Source organism: Glycine max, chromosome 18 (genome assembly GCF_000004515.6).
Source record: "Glycine max cultivar Williams 82 chromosome 18, Glycine_max_v4.0, whole genome shotgun sequence".
Taxonomy (NCBI): Eukaryota; Viridiplantae; Streptophyta; class Magnoliopsida; order Fabales; family Fabaceae; genus Glycine; species Glycine max.
The window spans coordinates 24,874,734-24,893,055 of NC_038254.2; positions in this window are offsets into that span (position 1 = coordinate 24,874,734).

Here is an 18,322-nt window from a genome sequence, read left to right on the forward strand (position 1 = left end):
ACATGTATGAATTGCATTGTAGGTGTTTGTTACCCATGATGATGCTTTGCATTGGACTCGATTTGTTGCGTATGATATTGGTTTTGTGACGGTGATTATGAGGTCAGACAAGGATACTGGAATTAGAGGAAAGACTTCATTTGTTTTAATTGGTTGTGAAAAGAGTGGAAACTATATGGTCAGGAAAAAAGATTTAGTACGAACAGTTACTGATAGTAAAAAATATGGGTGTCCCTTTAAGCTGTGAGTGAAACCAGTGATGGGAAGTGAATGGTGGATGGTGAAGTTAATTTGTGGAAGTCATAATCATGCATTGGCTAAGTCATTAGTTGGACATTCATATGTTGGTCGATCGACTAAAGATGAGAAGATTATTATTGGTGATATGGCAAAGTAACTAAGAAATATTCTTCTAACATTGAACGAGCACAATGTCAATAGTTAGGGGAAGATTGAACATTTAGTTATTGTTAAGCCAGTATCTGTAACGTACATAGTTGTGACATACTTATAGGGTTGACATGTAATATGATAATGAACACATGTTTCATTTAGTTTTTTATTTTGGGTTATTTGACTAGTTAAATTGAATTAGGGTTAGGGTTTTAGTGTTGACGAATTATGTATTTAGGGTCGAGGGATTAAATAAGTTGGTTTAAGGTTTAACATAATAATCTACTTAGGTCAATAATTTAGTATTCACATACTACATAAACAAAAATAAATGAAAAGCTTATCAAATAACATTAAATAATAAACATTGTTCGGTTATATTGCATACATAATTCCTATAAAACCTAAAAAAATGCTAACAATCTTCATGCGTCCAGCGTGCATAGTCTTCATCTCGATCGAACATATACATTCCCTTGCGCAATCGCACCCTTGGCGATCCTTAGGCACTCCTTGGTCACATTGTATGTTTTAGTTCCTTTAGTGACTACCCTCAGGTTGATCAAGCATTCCAACCTTTCTGTTATTGCATGGCAAGCCTCCTACGACATTGACAACAAGGTAAAAAGTAAACATTTAATGCATGACACATAAAATGACTAACATTGAAAATTCAAAATATATTATACCAATGCATGTTGAGGCATGTCTACATCAGTAGGTGCAGTACAGGTGGTTTTGGCATAGCAGGTGTGGCAACCGACTGTTTAGGAGGATTTAGTTCAATAAATGTATCATTATGAACCATAGGTGGATGTCTAAGAGGATCCCCAGGTTGTGTCGGACTCATGAAGAGATGAGATATCATGTAGAACCACTCCATATAGTGTTTTACACACTGTCCAGGAGCAACACAAATCTGACCCACCGGTGCAAGGTATTCAGAGAAGTGCATCCATCTATCCCCAATCTTCTCTACAGATTAAAATGAGGTAGCAGAGGTTGGAGAAATGGTCTGCACATAACCAAATTATCGCACAACCCTCTCTAGTTGGTGTATGACAACAGATGAACTCCATCTGATTTGTTCGCAAAATAATGAGATCAGCTAAAATTCTCTGAATGCACAGTGGTCACTATAAGAGATCCAGCACACAACATCGAACATCAATCTATCCAACCGCTTATGATACATTGACACAAGTAATGCTTTCCCAGACTTCCAATGACAAACACGTGGTTTCCTCTCATGATAATCTTTAGCAGCAATATAAGAAGCAATAGTAGAAAAATGCTCATAGATCCAACACTGCACATATTTAAAAAACAATAAAAATTCAAAACAATACTCAATATAAACTACAAAACTAAAAATTAAATTTAAAATAAATAATAAATACCTAAAAAAGTGTGATATATTATGCAAGTTGCTTGGTAGTTCTCTTTGACACATCATTCAAATTGTCATACATATGGACCATTGCAGCAGCTCCCCAAGAGTAGCTTCCAGTTTGGCAGAGGTCACCAAGAATACCACATGCACATGTGTGGCACTCTTGTTAGTAAAAAGTGTGCAACCTACTAAATGCAAAAGATATGCTTGAGTTGTTACAGTCCACTATCCTGCGTCACATTTGCTACGATAAATGTCTTGCAGCCAGGATAGCCGAACATATGCCCCCATTGAAATGTCTCATCTCTTGCTTCTTGTGAACTGACTTCAAGCAAGTCAACTAACAAGTCCACAACTTGGTCTACATGAAGAGCATCAAAGGTATGGAAGGTGTCTGCAATGGGCAGATGTATCACGATGCCACATCATCAAGGGTGATAGTGGATGCTGATACCGGAAGATGGAAACTACTAGTTTCCTTATGTCACCTCTCCGCAAAACAGATATAAGTCCCTTGTCACCAGTGTCTAAGGAATATGCAATCAGAGGACTTAATCTTGTGGCAGCCACTATGTCTTTAATCTCTGGAGCAGACCTTCCAACTTTTTCTACCTTCCTTCCATGGGAGGACAACTTCAATTCAGGATATTCTTGAAAATAAAAATTTAAATAATTTCAACTTAAATAAAAAATAGTTATGAAAATATTATATATTTTAAAAAATAAATACATCTCCATTCCAAACTGTGACTATCACATGATGAACATAGTTCATCAAAACTGATGTATCGTGGGGCTTGCCTGAAAAATCCTGTGCATCAACTGCCTCTTGAGGCTGCTCATGGACCTCGTCAACTGCATGATCCACATGTTCAACATCTTCAGCAACAGGTGCAGTTGCCTGTTGCCTACGTGCAGATGTTGCCTAACTTTTGTCCCTAAAGCTCTTCCTATAACCCTGCCTAAAGTCGGACGTAATTATATGATTCTAATCATAATATGCATATTTAAACAACAATAACAATTAATGTTATCGTTCAAATAATAGTTGAGTTTCATAAACTACCTAACAAATTCACTAATAAATAAATTTAATTAAAAATATTGAATAAATTAGTATTTAATAATTCATAAATAAATATTTAATTATTTTTTAATTAAATTTTTCATTACTTCTATATATTCATAAATATATATATAGAAATTATTTTAAAATATTTATAGACTTCACATCATTAATTCTAGTAAACTTAAATATATGATAAAAATGTAAGTAATTTTTTTTATTTCTAATAAATGAGTATTTCATTTTTTAACAAATTAGTATTTTAACAATTTAAATTTTTTATAAACAAATGATCAAATTTTAATTTTATACTTTCAAGGACTATTTATATAAATATTAATTACTATTAGTGTAACAATATTTATATGACTATATCAATAAAAATAAATTTGTCATTTACAAATTTAGATTTTCTTGTCAAACTAATTTCTACAATATATACTTATAAAAATTTATAAATAACTATTTCAAATATCAAATATAATTAAATTTCTTATATTTTAAAAATAAATAAATAGTAATAATATTTATACATTCATTTTTAAATAAAAAATTCATAAATTAATTATTTATTGAATTAATTAATTATTAAAAACCAACTTCAAAAAACAAATATAGTTAATTAAATAAATACATATTAAAAATATACAACAATATTTATTTATTAAATAAATATTATAACAAAAAAATATTATTTTTTAAAATAATAATTATTTATCTAATTATTCTTTTATTAATTAATAAATTAAAAAAAATCAATTATACGGATTTGAAATTTGTATATCCATATGCATTATATGGATTTTGAATTCGTATGATGACTACGCAATCCCATTAAAAATCAACGAATGGAAAAGAGGGACTTACGACAAAGGCAAACACGATGACGATGGTGGGAACTAGCGAAAGGCGCAACCAGATGCAAGAATGATGACGACATAGCGAGAAGAAGCGAAGAAGGAAGTGCAACAACAACATGTACAGAGAGGGAGACCTTTTTTAAATTTTAAGTGAAGTCAATTTCGCCACTTCACTTAAAATGTTGGGTGTACAAGTAGTGTTGGGTACACCTAACAAAACCCCTCTTAAGACAACTTATCACTCAAGGATCCACAAATATGTATTTAAGCAAAAAAAAAAATCTAAAAACAATCTTAAGTGGCTCTTGCTATTTATACCTCATTTTTTCTAAGTGCACCCTCATAACTCCTTTATATCTCTCGATTACCCATCATACCTTTTTTCTTAAAGAAGTACACCCATTTTTCTTTTCAGAAATGTATTTTCAAAATTAAATATACCCATTTTAGCAATATATCTTCCGAATTGTGATTCATAGTTTGAAAGATATACTTCTGGAATATGTATAAATTTTTTAATAAAATATCACTTAAGAATTAAGATGATTGACAAGAAATGAAAAAAAAATAGATTATAAATGCTTATCTTATATTTATGCTTGTTAGTCTTATTTTCATCCTATCATTAGCGTTCTTTAAATACTATCTAAAATCTTATTTTCATCTTATTTTTATTATTCTTTAAATCCTAATTTTAAACTATTTTTATCATATATTCATTACGTAATATTGCAATTTTTTATTATTATACAATATTTTACGTTTTCCTTCATGTGGCAATGCATTTCAAGGTATGTTCATCACTATTATTATATAATATATGAAGTTAATGATGAAGATACCTTGAAACGTAGTGCCACATAAAGGAAAATACAAAATATTGCATAATAATGATGAAATTTCAATATTATATAATGAATATATGATTAAAATAGTTTAAAATTAGGGTTTAAAGAATGACAAAGGTAAGATGAAAATAAGATTTTAGGTAGGATTTAAAGACACCAATGATAGGATAAAAATAAGATTAACAAGCATAAATATAAGATAAATGTTTATCATCTTTTTTTATTTCTTTTCAATCATCCTAATTCTTAAGTAATATTTTATTAAAAAATATATACTTATTCTAAAAGTATATCTCTAAAACTATGAATGATAATTCCAAAGATACATTTTTAGAATAGATATATGTAATTATGGAAAGACATTTTCAGAAAACAAGAGAGGTGTACTTATTTAAGAAAAAAGGTACAACCGATAATTGGGATATGGGGGTGTAATTAGAAAATTTGGGGTATAAATAGCAAGAGTCTCTTAACTTAAATCTTCCAATTCCAAAGGCCCTGTGTTATTTAAGGCTGGAAAATATTTTATACTCTTTAGAATCAATCATTATTAATTTAAGTTCTAAGTTTATTTTTACTGTTGTAAGCTAATGATTTATTTTTATTAAATTTTACATCATTTTCAAATAAAATTGTACGTTATTTTTAAATAAATTTATTATTATTTGTATTCATCTATATCCAACTTGTTGGCTTATTGACAAATTCTTTATAATAATAATAATAATAATAATTTAATATAATTATCTTTTTAAGTATGTATCTTAAAAACATAATTATTATTATCTTTTTAAGTATGTATCTTAAAAACTTTCGTATTCCACTTTGAGGGTTCATTTATTTTGCTAAAGAACGAGATACCATATATCATAAGTAGAGTTATTCCATGTTTAATTTATAATAAGAACCATAAGACAATACAAATAAAAAGAGATGAATAGCATAAAAACATAATACTTTGTTACTCAAAAAAATATTAGACAACTTTTTTGTCTCTAAGTGTAAACTATTAACAAGATAAAAAATATCCATTTTAATTTCTCTCCCCCCCACTCTCTACTGTCGTTTTCAATTTTTTTTACAACCCCTGTCGTGATCTCTAGTTTTAGTCATTGTTCTCTTTCGTGATTTGTTTTGGCTTTGATACAATATAGTAATATTTTATCTTTATATATATATATATATATATATATATATATATATATATATATATACATATTAATGTATAAGATTATATAATAAATTATAATATATATTTAAAATATATAATATATAATACTAGTAATATGAATTATATTAAGATAATTAATAATAAAAAGGGTATCACACTAAAATTCATATTATTTTACTTTCTATTGTACTTTGACAAAAAATTATTTTGTAACTCAAAGTATTTGTCCAGTATTGCTCTCCTTGTGTTATATTATATTGTGTATCAAGCGCATCCTGATTCTTTTTGTTTCAATTTTTATATTTCTTACAAGTAAGTTATCCGTCCTTACTTGTCGATTTGGTTTGTGCTTTTTTCCCAACAACTTATGAAATATGCATTGCTTAAATATGTTTAAAGAGAACAAAATGAAATAATAAATATCACATTAGAAGGGGATTAAATAGTATGTTAGATAAAATAAAAATATTTTCAAAATGGATGTTGTTTTCACAACAGAGTTTAAGTAGGATGCTAAAAATCAATTTCTGATGCATCACGCAATAACACTAAAATAGTTTTAATAAAACATAGTTTTAAAACTATTGTTCAATCTTGTATAAAAAAATTTCACAAAAGGTTTTTCAAAATCAATCTTGTGCATCCAAGTGTATAGAAATATGTTCAAGAAAATATAAGTTAAGTAACAAAGAGCGAAGTAGAAACACTTAGTTCATATTGATTCACTCAACTTAAACTAGGTCTAAATCTCCTTTACAAAGGTAAAAGGTTCCTCTAATCAAACTGATTATAAACAAGTATTTTGACCTGTCACTCTAGGTTATAACAAGTATTCTCTAGGTCAGTCCTGACAACCCTTAAACTCCTCCTGAGTTTAAGAACACTCAAATATTGTTTAACACTAAGTCACTTATAGTTTTCTCAAACAACAAATATTTGAATGAATACAATGATTCAACTCTCACAAAGATGATATTACAATACACAATTGTTTTAAAATAATAACTTTGCAAACCAATTGATAACAAATTTAAGCTTATGTATACTTTTCGTCCAATTAGTATATGACGAGTACTTGAATAAATATGATAGGTTGCAATAATTGTTCGTGCTTCACTCTTAGGCTTGAGGATTTTGAGCTTATATCAGATTCAGTGTATTACAAGCAATGACAAAAAGACAAATAGGATAGAATTAGAGTACATAATTTACTCATTATCATTAGTATTGATGTTAACAACATACTTGTATTCTTCATCCAAATATTTACAAACATGATTTTTTTTATGTTATTGCAGATGAAAACAAAGTAGCCCTTAGTGATATAGAATAATTCCATCTAACATGCCTAATAATTTAGCACATATTTTTGTGGTGCCTTAATTTGATAATTTAAATGTGGGTTAATAGGAAAAATTATACAATTTTTTCATAATATAAAGGAATATAAATATTTAACCTCCTCTTTTGTTAGTGAAACATACATGACCTTTCCCTCCATCTGAAGGTAATATTCAGTGAATTTGAGATGTAAAAGTCAAACGAAGACAACATAATGGATAAAATTAATAAAAATTAATTTAATTTAAAGCATATACCTAGTTTGTAATGAAATAAATTTGTAAACAATAAAAATATAAATGAACATGCATCAAAGTGCAAAGGGAGAATAAAGGGAAAGAGTGCAAAGAAAGATAAGGAGGTTTAGCTCTATACAATAAGCATGCAAAGTCTGAGTTACAAATAGACAAAGGAGAATATAAAAGCAACAAATAGTAAGACTAAACTACCCATACAAATAAGTAAAATAACAAGAACACATATTATTTAACAAAATCCACTCATAATTGGATTGAATATGACAACATTACTTTTAGGATAGTTTGAATAGCAACCTCACTTGGAAAAATGTGATCAACAAAGCAAAAACGAAGAACATGATATAAGGAATTAAATTTAATATGTATTGTATAAAAATAGCGCTTAAGATTTAACATAAAAATTAGTGTGTGAAATTATAACTATCCAAATAGTAGAGAACCATATGGGTTAATTTTTGCAAACTAAATAGCTATTAATTAAATAATCAATTACAGTTTCCAAATAATCATCACATAGCAGACAATCAATTTGAGCCCCACATAGATCAAATATGTTTAGCCAGTATAAGATAATGTTAAAACCACATACATACAAAGTTTATATAAAAAATCAGGACATAAAATGATTTAAATATATTTAAGTGAATACATATGTGTAATCAACTATTTTCATATAAAATTTTCTTTCTTATCTTCCATCTTTAATATATTTTCTCACAAATGATCTTACAGCCAGGATCCTAACAACATCTAAGTATATGGATGATAAAATAATTTAAGCTTAATTACTCGAAAGTTAATTTAAAGATAACATTGAAAATATAAAAAAATCACCTATTAAATAATTAACATGTTGCACAAATTCATAACATGCTTAGGTGAATGAGGGCTAAACTAAGTTTTGCGAATCTATGAAATTTAATTAATGTAACCACATAATATTTAGTCAAAACCAAACTATAATCATGGTTTGTCATTCTATCTTCGCCAATGTTATTTATAACATTTAAGTTTTCAAAAGATTAACATTCCTCAACAATGACTATAGGTAAGTTGAAGATGCCCTCTCTCACTTGAAGTCTTTATTTTAGTCCCCTATAAATTAACAAAAAATCATGTCCTATTTAATTTAAATGTATGTTAGCAACACTTAAAGAAATCATTATGATTTGTTAAAAAAACAAAAATTACATAACCCATGAATAATAAATGAGTTTAAACATACTTTTGAATCAATGAGAACCATGTTCAAATTTTTTTTTTTTAAAAAAAAAACCTTTCCCTTGTAGTCCATGAATGTAAAAGTGGAGAAATTTTCTTGTACTTTGATCTATCTTACATGTGACAAACTCATTGTTGTTTGAAGATGTATTGCTCGGTAGAATAGTAACTTAGAAGAATGAGTTTTTAACTTATACTATGACTCAACATTAAAGGATCAAATGCTCTAAATAACAAAATGTAAAGAACATCAATTAATTTTGCATAAATTTTGAGTAGTAAAAAAAGTAAGACATGCATATTTCATTACATATTTCAATAAACTGTGACTTTTTGGGAAACTTTATTTGAGGAACCATTAGACTTTAGCACATGGTCTACTGCACTCTTACAAATATATTTTTTATTAGAACACCCATGATTCCATTTTTCTTTAATGTCCTTTTGCAGTGTTTTTCCTATATCATCATGATAGACATAATCAATACCGTAAAATTTTAAGACAATTGGTAAATAAAAGATAAACTGAGATATTTAGTTTTTATAGGATTTATAAATAAAATTTGGTCGTATCTTTTTTGAATGATAGACATGATCTCATGTGAGACCTTTTTATTTATTGTGTTGAGTATTTCTTTTTGTCTTAACTTATTAATTCAGAACAATCTTGTTGGATTGTTGTGATCTTGCATAAGAAATTTTTTATTTCTTATTACAATTTGTTGCTTAAGAATATTATTTAACAATCTATGACAATCTAATACAAAATACGAACCAAATAAAATGAGGAAGCCTAATTTGGTCCATGTAATTTTGTTCATTTTTTAAAATGAAATTATTTATTTTTGGATGTTATTATAAAGTGATTTTATCAACAACTTATATGTTTGAAGAAGGTTAAATGACTATCCTAGTTGACATTTCTTAATTGATGTTAAAATAAACAGCAACAATGGAAAATGTTGCATTAAATAGTCTTTGTACTTGTGATATAAGTATATTGTGTTAGAATGTACAATTTGTTAGTAGATGTGCTAGTGTCATTATAATGTGATTTAGAAAGCATTTTAAAAATACAATTATATCATTCTAATTAAATAAAACATGACATTTTTTAAAACACATAAAAATTTATATCTCCTTGTAATCTATTAAAGCCATGTTTTTTTCGGTGAAATCACTTGTAAGAACATTCAAAAAAGAATTTTAAAAACTCTTACAAATTTATATACTTTGTAAAAATTACTTACAGGCAAAAAATCCACTCGTGACTAAAGTTTTGGTGTCCGCAAAATGTAAAAAAAATGGCAGCCATTAGATTAGGGTAGCTTGTACCAAATATGATCTACCAAAAATTTCCTATCATTGTATATCAATACTTTAAAATATCGATCATGTGAACTACAAGCGATCATTGTAACTACATCTGAACAATTGATTTGACATTTTATCAACAAAATAAAAGGACAATTGTGTATTGGTTCATTAAAAATGAAAACTATGTTGAATTGCAAGTGATCATAGGAGCTACATATTAGGTCGCAAAGTAGCTTATTACAAAGGTCAATTTAACTAAGGTAAGTTTAGATTAGAAATGCACCCGATAAAGGTTATGGAAGACCTCTTTGAAGACAACATTGGTGGTGGTGTTTAATGGTTTTTTTTTCTTTTCATATACCAATATCTTTGATCATCATTTGCTTTAAACTCTGGAAATTGATACACATAACTGACTATGACTAAAGATTGATATAGACAAGTATAATCCAACACTTACTAGTGATTGGCCTTGAGATTTGTTAGTGGTCATGGCATATGAGACAATCATAGGAATTTGTCTTTGCTTCAGTTTGCTAGCCTTGTGACAACCAAAATAGTACCATTGTATAACCCTTCACACTGGTTCATATTTATCAAAAGCATGATTGGGATCCCAACTTTTAGTTTGATTTTATGTTAAGTATACCAAATGTTTTGAGAGAGTGGTGAACTTTAAGGGTTAGTGCTTCAAATGATTGACTTTCAATTATTTTTAACCTATCAATTGAATCTAAGTTTAAATATTCTCTTTCATTACCTGTAATAATTTGAAAACAAATATTGAGTTGGTAATATCTCAAATTGAATGTAGTGCAATATAGATAAACCAATTAAAAACATATTGAATGAAATATCACTACTATAGAAAAGACTTTTTAGAACAATTAAAAATGACTTTTTTAAATTGGTTGTACGGATGTTGTGGTAAGTCATGTTATAGAAAGTCATGACTTTTTAGATCGATTTTCAACCGTTCTAAAAAGTAACTTTATAAATATGTTATTTTAGTGACCATTCTCAAAAGCTACAATTTTAAATTGGTTAAAAAAAATGATCTAAAATGTTACTTTTTAGAATGGTTATTAGAAAAAGAACGATTATTAGTTTTATTTTAAACATTAGCGTTTTATGCGTTGGAATTAAAACTAAATTTCACATTGACAAGGTCATGCAAAGTAATATTGAAATGAAGGTCCTCATGCATATCATAGGCAAACAAAAGCATAACATGGTTATTTATGAATTAGAATTTGGAATAGCTAAATGCAACCTCATGATAAAGGTCAACAAACACTATAAAATGAAAAAAAGATAGTTAAAAAAGCAACATGTAAATAGTAAACCCTCTATAGCTTATTAAAAAGATTCAATTACTATTTCATTTTTTAAGCACCTAATCCTTAATATGCATGCAACATTATATTTTGGCTTTATATGAATTAGACAAATCCTTGCCACTCAAATGTAACAAAGCTAACAATTAATATAAACATGAAGAGAAAAAGCATACCTTCACTACATGTGGCCCTGTACAACTTTTCCAGCTATTGATGTCTCTATGGGTGCATTTGATTTGCTAAAAAAATAAGGGACTAGACAACACAAAAATATTTGTACAACGTTTGATTTAAAAAATGACTAAGGAACAATATAAAATAAAATAAAGAATGATGAACTCGACAAATACCCAAAAACTTGTAACTCACTAAATCCCATATAACTTTTTGTCCAGTATTTAACAAAAGTAAAAATACAATACTATCCTTATTTTCTAACTTTTCATTATCACACACCTTTTTTCTTTTTCCATATGTGCCTCCTTCTCTAAATCTCTCTCTTGAATCGTCAGACTTGCCGTTGTCATCGGTGAGATCCAAGTAAGTGATAGGTTTTTATTTTCTTTCCACAACATGATTAATCTCCTACCACAATGTTATTTCTTTTTAACCTTTTATTGGCTTTTTATACTTTTTTCCATTGCTTGTTAAGAGAAAAGTGAAGTTAGACTTTGGCAATTTCACCATATATTCGTTTTCAAGCAAAATATAACTTTTTCACTCATAAAAATATATCAACATAATTAATAAATTGTAATTTTTTTATAACAATAAGTACAAATAATGCTTTAGAATATATCACAATATTATTAAATTATAAATATTAGTAAAACATGATAATAAATTTTGTTAAATAATAAAATAATTTAAATAGTTTCTAAGTCTTGTTCTGTATCTTTTCCTAATGTAAACCACAACACAAAGGGTATTATAGTAAAATTCACATTATTTTATCCAGTACATAAGTACATCAAACAAAATAGAGCATAAAATTACTTGTATTGCACGTCGACCATCAAACAATGTGCAAATACAAAAAGTTGTCTTCTGACTTAGTTACTTGTGCAATGTTATTCTATCTGTCCTGTCTTTTTTAGCAAATCAAACACACCCTACATTTCAACCTTATCAATGACCACAACATCTGAGCTCTCAAAACTAGTATTATTGAAATGCTTTATTACAACTTGAATAAAAGTACACTGACAAAGATCACAAACTAAAAATTAGAAATTTGTTTCATGTGATGTTTTTTTCATCTAGAAAGTCACCAAAACAAAAAAGGCATTTTCATATTTTACAAAGCAACGTGAGAAAACTTGATCTTAAGTTCTTAATAAATTCAACATTCTTGCATTTCTTATCTTCCTTTCCTTTATTGTTAATAACCATTGAAAAAATTGATTATATGGTAAAATGTCCAACAATAATAAATACTACACTATCTTGATGAGCTAATTATAAATTCCAATCTAAATTACACCTTGGAAATTCAAATACTCACATACATGCACAAGAAGCAACCAATGACGACTCAAGCTTAATTTAAATTAAATCATCAAATTATCAATTGGATTCAATCTCCCAATATCCCATCAAGCAAATATTAACTAGAAAAAATAGAAACCTACCGATAACAATCAATTATTTGTAATCCCATAATTCCTACATTTGTTGTCATTACCTTTTATAAGTAAAATTAATTAGAAAATCGATTGACATCAGGACACAAACAAAACTTTGAATAGTGTTCCAAAGCAAAAGGACAAAAATGATAAATTGGATGATCAAATCACAACTATAGGCTTCCAATGACAGGTCAAAAATTTAAAATTTACTAATTTTTTTTAAAATCACATATATGTTTCACAAGCATAAAAGCAAACAAACCTCTATTAGTGCAATGAATGAAGCAACCATGATAGAAAAACCTTCCTCAACATAATAAAAATAAACAAACTCCATGTAATGTAAAAATGGTTTATCGTGTAGCTCTATGTGGAGCTTGTAGGCCTAGGATCTTCTTCATCAATGGAGTTCATTGCTTCTTGAAGATCAATGACAGCGGAATGAAGAAGGAGAAAAGGTGATTAGAGACGTCACTTCAAGGAGAAGATGAGTCAAGAACAAGTTTACCACCATAGGAAGCCATGGATAAGAGCTTGAAAGTAGGAGAAGATAAGTGGAGGGAGAGGGAGAGAAGGGGCACAAAATTTATGCCTCAAATGAGGTCTGAACTTTGAAGTGTAATTTCTCAAATGATCAAAGTTGAAAAAATACACACACAAGGCCTCTATTTATAGTCTAAGTGTCACACAAAATTGGAGGGAAATTTGAATTTCTGTTCAAATTTCACTTGAATTTGAATTTGAATTTGTGAAGCCACATTTGGAGCCAAAATTTCACTAATTATGATTAGTGAATTTTAGCTATGGTTCAGCCCACTAATCCAAGATCAAGTCCAAGATTCTCCACTAAGTGTGCTTAGGTGTCATGAGGCATGTAAAGCATGAAGGACATGCACAAAGTGTGACTATATGATGTGACAATGAGGTGTAGCAAGCAAATGCTCACCTTTCCCTTAGGAAGGTCCAAAATTTAATTGGATTGGGCTTCTCCCAATTCAATTAAATTTCTCTCCCAACACACACACATCAAATAGTGCACTTAATGTATGTGAAATTACAAAACTATCCCTACTATAAAAACTAGTCTAGGTGCCCTAAAATACAAGGGTTGAAAAATCTTACATTACTAGGGTACCCTCCCTACACTATGGAGCCCTAAATACAAGGCTTAAAAATAATAAAACCCTAATCTAATATGTACAAAGATAAGTGGGCTCATACTTAGCCCATGTGCCAAAAATCTACCCTAAGGCTTATGAGAACCCTAGGGCCTTCTTCAATAATCTTTTTGGAATCTTCTATCGAATGCCCTTTGGGGGGGGGGGGTAGGATTACATTAGTTTAAATAATCAAAAGCTTCCCCGACACCGAACCATTGCTATGTAAGATCCTAAAAATGGTTTAAATTTCAGTTTCAAAAGCAATGTATAGCAATCAAATTCCAACTTAATAGAAGAATGATTACCAGTAGCTACTAGTACTTAGCCTCCCTAGAAAGAATGCTCCAATAAAATGGACTCACGTCATATAACCACAAATGAATTTAAAAAATCAAAATCATCTTAGTATCTCACCTCTTAACATCATATAACCATTAATGAATTATCAAAATTATCTTATCTCAGTATCTCACATCTTAAGTTTTCACTTGATATACATCCTAGTTTTTCTTGAATTGATATCCTTTTCTCTCTGAGTTCTCGACTTAATCACTTTTCACTTGTTGTTAGAGGAGAAGATCTTCTCTGGGATCATCGCATTCAATATTTGACCATTGTCAATCTTTATGGCATTTTGACAAATGAATGTGCGAATCTTTTTAAATAAGGCAAGCTCTTCATGATTCCAGTAGTGGATTGATCTTGAATAGATCCTTTCTAAATTTGTCTCAACCATGCTAGATTCAAAATGTTAGTTTGAATCAAGTAATAAAGAACAATCTAAAGTAGACAAATTATAGTATGAACAACTCCGTTCGTTATTGGACTACACTTATAAAGAATAGAAATATTTATACAAGTGTTTAAGAGTCCTTTTGAATGCGTGATCAAAGCATAACAGGTGATTCACTAGCTTTCAATGCTTGTTCTATTAGTAGCGCATTGGAAATTGGATAAAACATTATCACTTAATTATAAAGTGAACGACAATTATAAACGAAGGTTAAAGCGTAGGAAGTTATTACCATAAAGCTTCCATATGATGTGTCATGTACTCTTACATGTTAATGATTAGTAATCATAAATTTATATTATTTTTATTCATTAGAACCAAATGAAATGAATGAATCATCCAATTCTAACAATCTCCCCCTTTTTGATGATAACAAACTATATAAATTTTGATTCAAGAAGATAATGATGAGTGTATGCAATCATATATATGTAAACAACAAAAAAGTAATACTCACAGTCTTACCACCAAAAACACTAATTTTATTAAGTGAAGTGTGTTGTTGTTATTGCATCAAAATTCCTAAGTTTTCTCCCTTTTTTTATTAGTCAAAAAGACAGGTGGGTTCAAAGAACAAAAGAAATGATAAGGACATGACTGTTGTCCATGAGTGGGTGGAGGAGGAGGAAGTGCGATTGTTAGTGGTTGGGTAGGTGGTGGAGGTGGAATGGATTCATGTTGACTTGGGGTTGTAGGAAGTGGTTCAAGGTTGCTTGGTGGAGGTGGAGGAGGTAGGCTTCGAGGTTGGTGAGCAACATTTGTGACAAGCTAGTAAAGAGGACATTTTGAATGGAAAGACGGTATTTCTTGTTCTCCAACCATTTTTGTTTAACAAAGAGTTCAAGCCTCTGTTGAGTTCCTTCTTTTTGCTTTTGCATGGCTTGATTTAGCATCTTTTGGATGTATTCCTTAGTGATTGCCACAGCGGGTGCATTATAGTTTATTGGAGGAATATCTTTGGGATTTTGGGAGCTGGCGGAGTAAACGATTACCTCTTGTTGGATGGAAGTAACTTCATGGGATTACTCAGCTTGAGTGAACTCATGGAGGGGTTCTTTTGCTGCAATGTGATGAATGGACACATTCACCTCCTTTTCTATTTCCTTTGTGCTAGATTGTTCAAGATCAACAATGACTCATTGGATCCTAATAACATCTACTTTAGCATGTTTTTGTGATCCAAATTTGTTCCTTTCTTCGACATTCAATCTAAGTTTTCGCTTGTGTTCATAATAAGCTCCATCCATCTTTTGGAGTTCATGAAAGTGAGTGGCACGAGCCTTAAGCTTGCCCTTAGGCATCTTGTTTAGGTTAAATATAGCATAGTTGAATATAATTGGCAGTTTCTTGATACATTGAATGAAGTCATCATATGAGTTTTTTATAAAGCATGTGTTTGTATCATTAAAATGATAAACTCTTGTTGGACGCAATACTTGTAACAAATCTCTTTGATTTGATGCGACAATGTGTTCAGAGTTGGAGGGGGATGCTTTCTATGTGTGTCCCCATAGGATTTGATTTTATAATGTCTTTGCATCATCTATGTCTAACTTCCTTATCAACTTCTTACCTTGAACAAGGTTTTCCTATTCCTAAGATACTTGACAAATTGAATCTTCTATTCTCTATTGGGCATTTCGGTGTTGAAGTACAACTTGAAATTCATCTTTTTGTCTTCATCACAAATGGGTAGTCTAGGTCAACTCCTATTTGGTACCATCTTAATATCGATAGTTCTACTTATATGTAGACTCGGTGAATAAGTTGTTTCTTGATTTGCTACAAACATTTGTTTTATGATTCCTCATATTATATCTTACTCATTGGGAGAAAGATGAAGATAAAAAAGGTTTGAGGGAAGGAACCTTGTTCGTGGACACCAAATGTTGACTTGTTTTGACCATTGGACTGGAAGAGTTAGGTTTTCCAGTGATGGGTTCAACCTAATGGGTTTTGCAGGGATTGCCTTGTCTAAGGGATTCTTTTGTTTTAGCTATGCTATGTTCAAAATGGATGTTTGTGTGGTTTGTGGAGTTCCACTAAGTAACCAATGAGGATCCATGCGAATGAGATTTGGACATACAGGCCTCATTTATGATAGAGCTTCCAAATATACAATTGCATCTAAGGGAAAAGCCTTGTATGCTTCTGATGGAGAACGGGTGTAGTCATACCTCGTCCAAGGAGTAGGGATCACAGTGATGTGATGCCTTTGGATAGGTTCTTGTGGAGGTTTCTCAATGACTTCACTTGGCTTATGAAGATTTTGCTCGTTCAGATTGAGGAAGGCAATAGAAAATCTCCTTCTGATAACTTTTTTTGGAGAAGGCTTCTGCATTGCTTTCCACGTGGAGCTTAGAGGCTTCTTGTTTTCTTGAGTGGTGGGGTTCTGTGATGATTGGAGAAGAAAAGGATTGATATCACTCTCAGATGTGTTGGATCCATCAGGTGGCCCTACATCCTTTTAAGTGAGGGTTGTGTTGAGATGAGTAGTCCTTGTTTCTTGTCTTCTTGGAACATCAGTTGTAAGAGTGGGTTCCTTGCCTTTCAGTGTTGCTTCATTTTTGCTTCTTGTTGACAACACAAATTGATTAAATATCTTGCTTTCGCTTGGTTGAGATAATTAGAGGAGCCTCATCCTCTATTTTGCTTAGATCACTTAGTACATGAGTAGTCGAGTTCTTCTCAGAATGATTCCTTGGACTTTGTCTAACTAGAGTAGCCCTTGAACGCACCTCTACACGAGTTGTTTTAGGCGCTACTTGTGGTTGATGCCTTTTCTTTGTTCATGCTTCTTTGGCAAGGAGTTCTTATTCTTCTTCTTAATGACGGGATTGTCTTTTGGTTTTCTTTCTTTGTTGTTTCTCTTTCATAATATTTTGAATTTTCTTGGTTATTCCAAAGCTATTCAGACCTTTATCTTTGTTTGCAATGGCTTTGGTAAGCCTCTTTTGTTTTCTTTGTTTGATTGCTTCCACATCCACTTGAGGAATTAGTTTTTGTTCCTCCATTACCACCTTCATAGCTTTTAGGTTCGTTTTGCTGAAGCTTTGTTGTTTGGCCACCATTGAACCTTTGATCTTTAAGTTGTGCTTTAAGTCATCGTCCAATTTGTCAAAAACACGATAAACCCCTTGATCCCATAACATCTTGTTCATGAAAGCAGGGTAGTAGATATCGTCCATGCCTCCTAAGTTTCTCAAATTATGAAGGATATTGATGTAGATGGCGTTTGGTAGGTCAAATGGTAGGTTTTCCATAAGATGGAAAAGTACAAACTTATCTAAACCAGAGTTTATTTTTATAACCAACCTTGTGGAGGACACTCTTGTTGAGCATATTTGCCCAAATTTTGGCCCTTTTGCATAAAAGATTGTATATGATAACTTTTTGATCTCCTACCTTATTAGCATTCACTACATAGAGAGCTTTGGGTATGTGAGAGTTGTAAGTTGTCTCCCATCCTTCATAGTGTGCTTCCTTTGTGGAGACATCTAGTGGCTCTGGCGATGGTGTCGTTAGATGGGG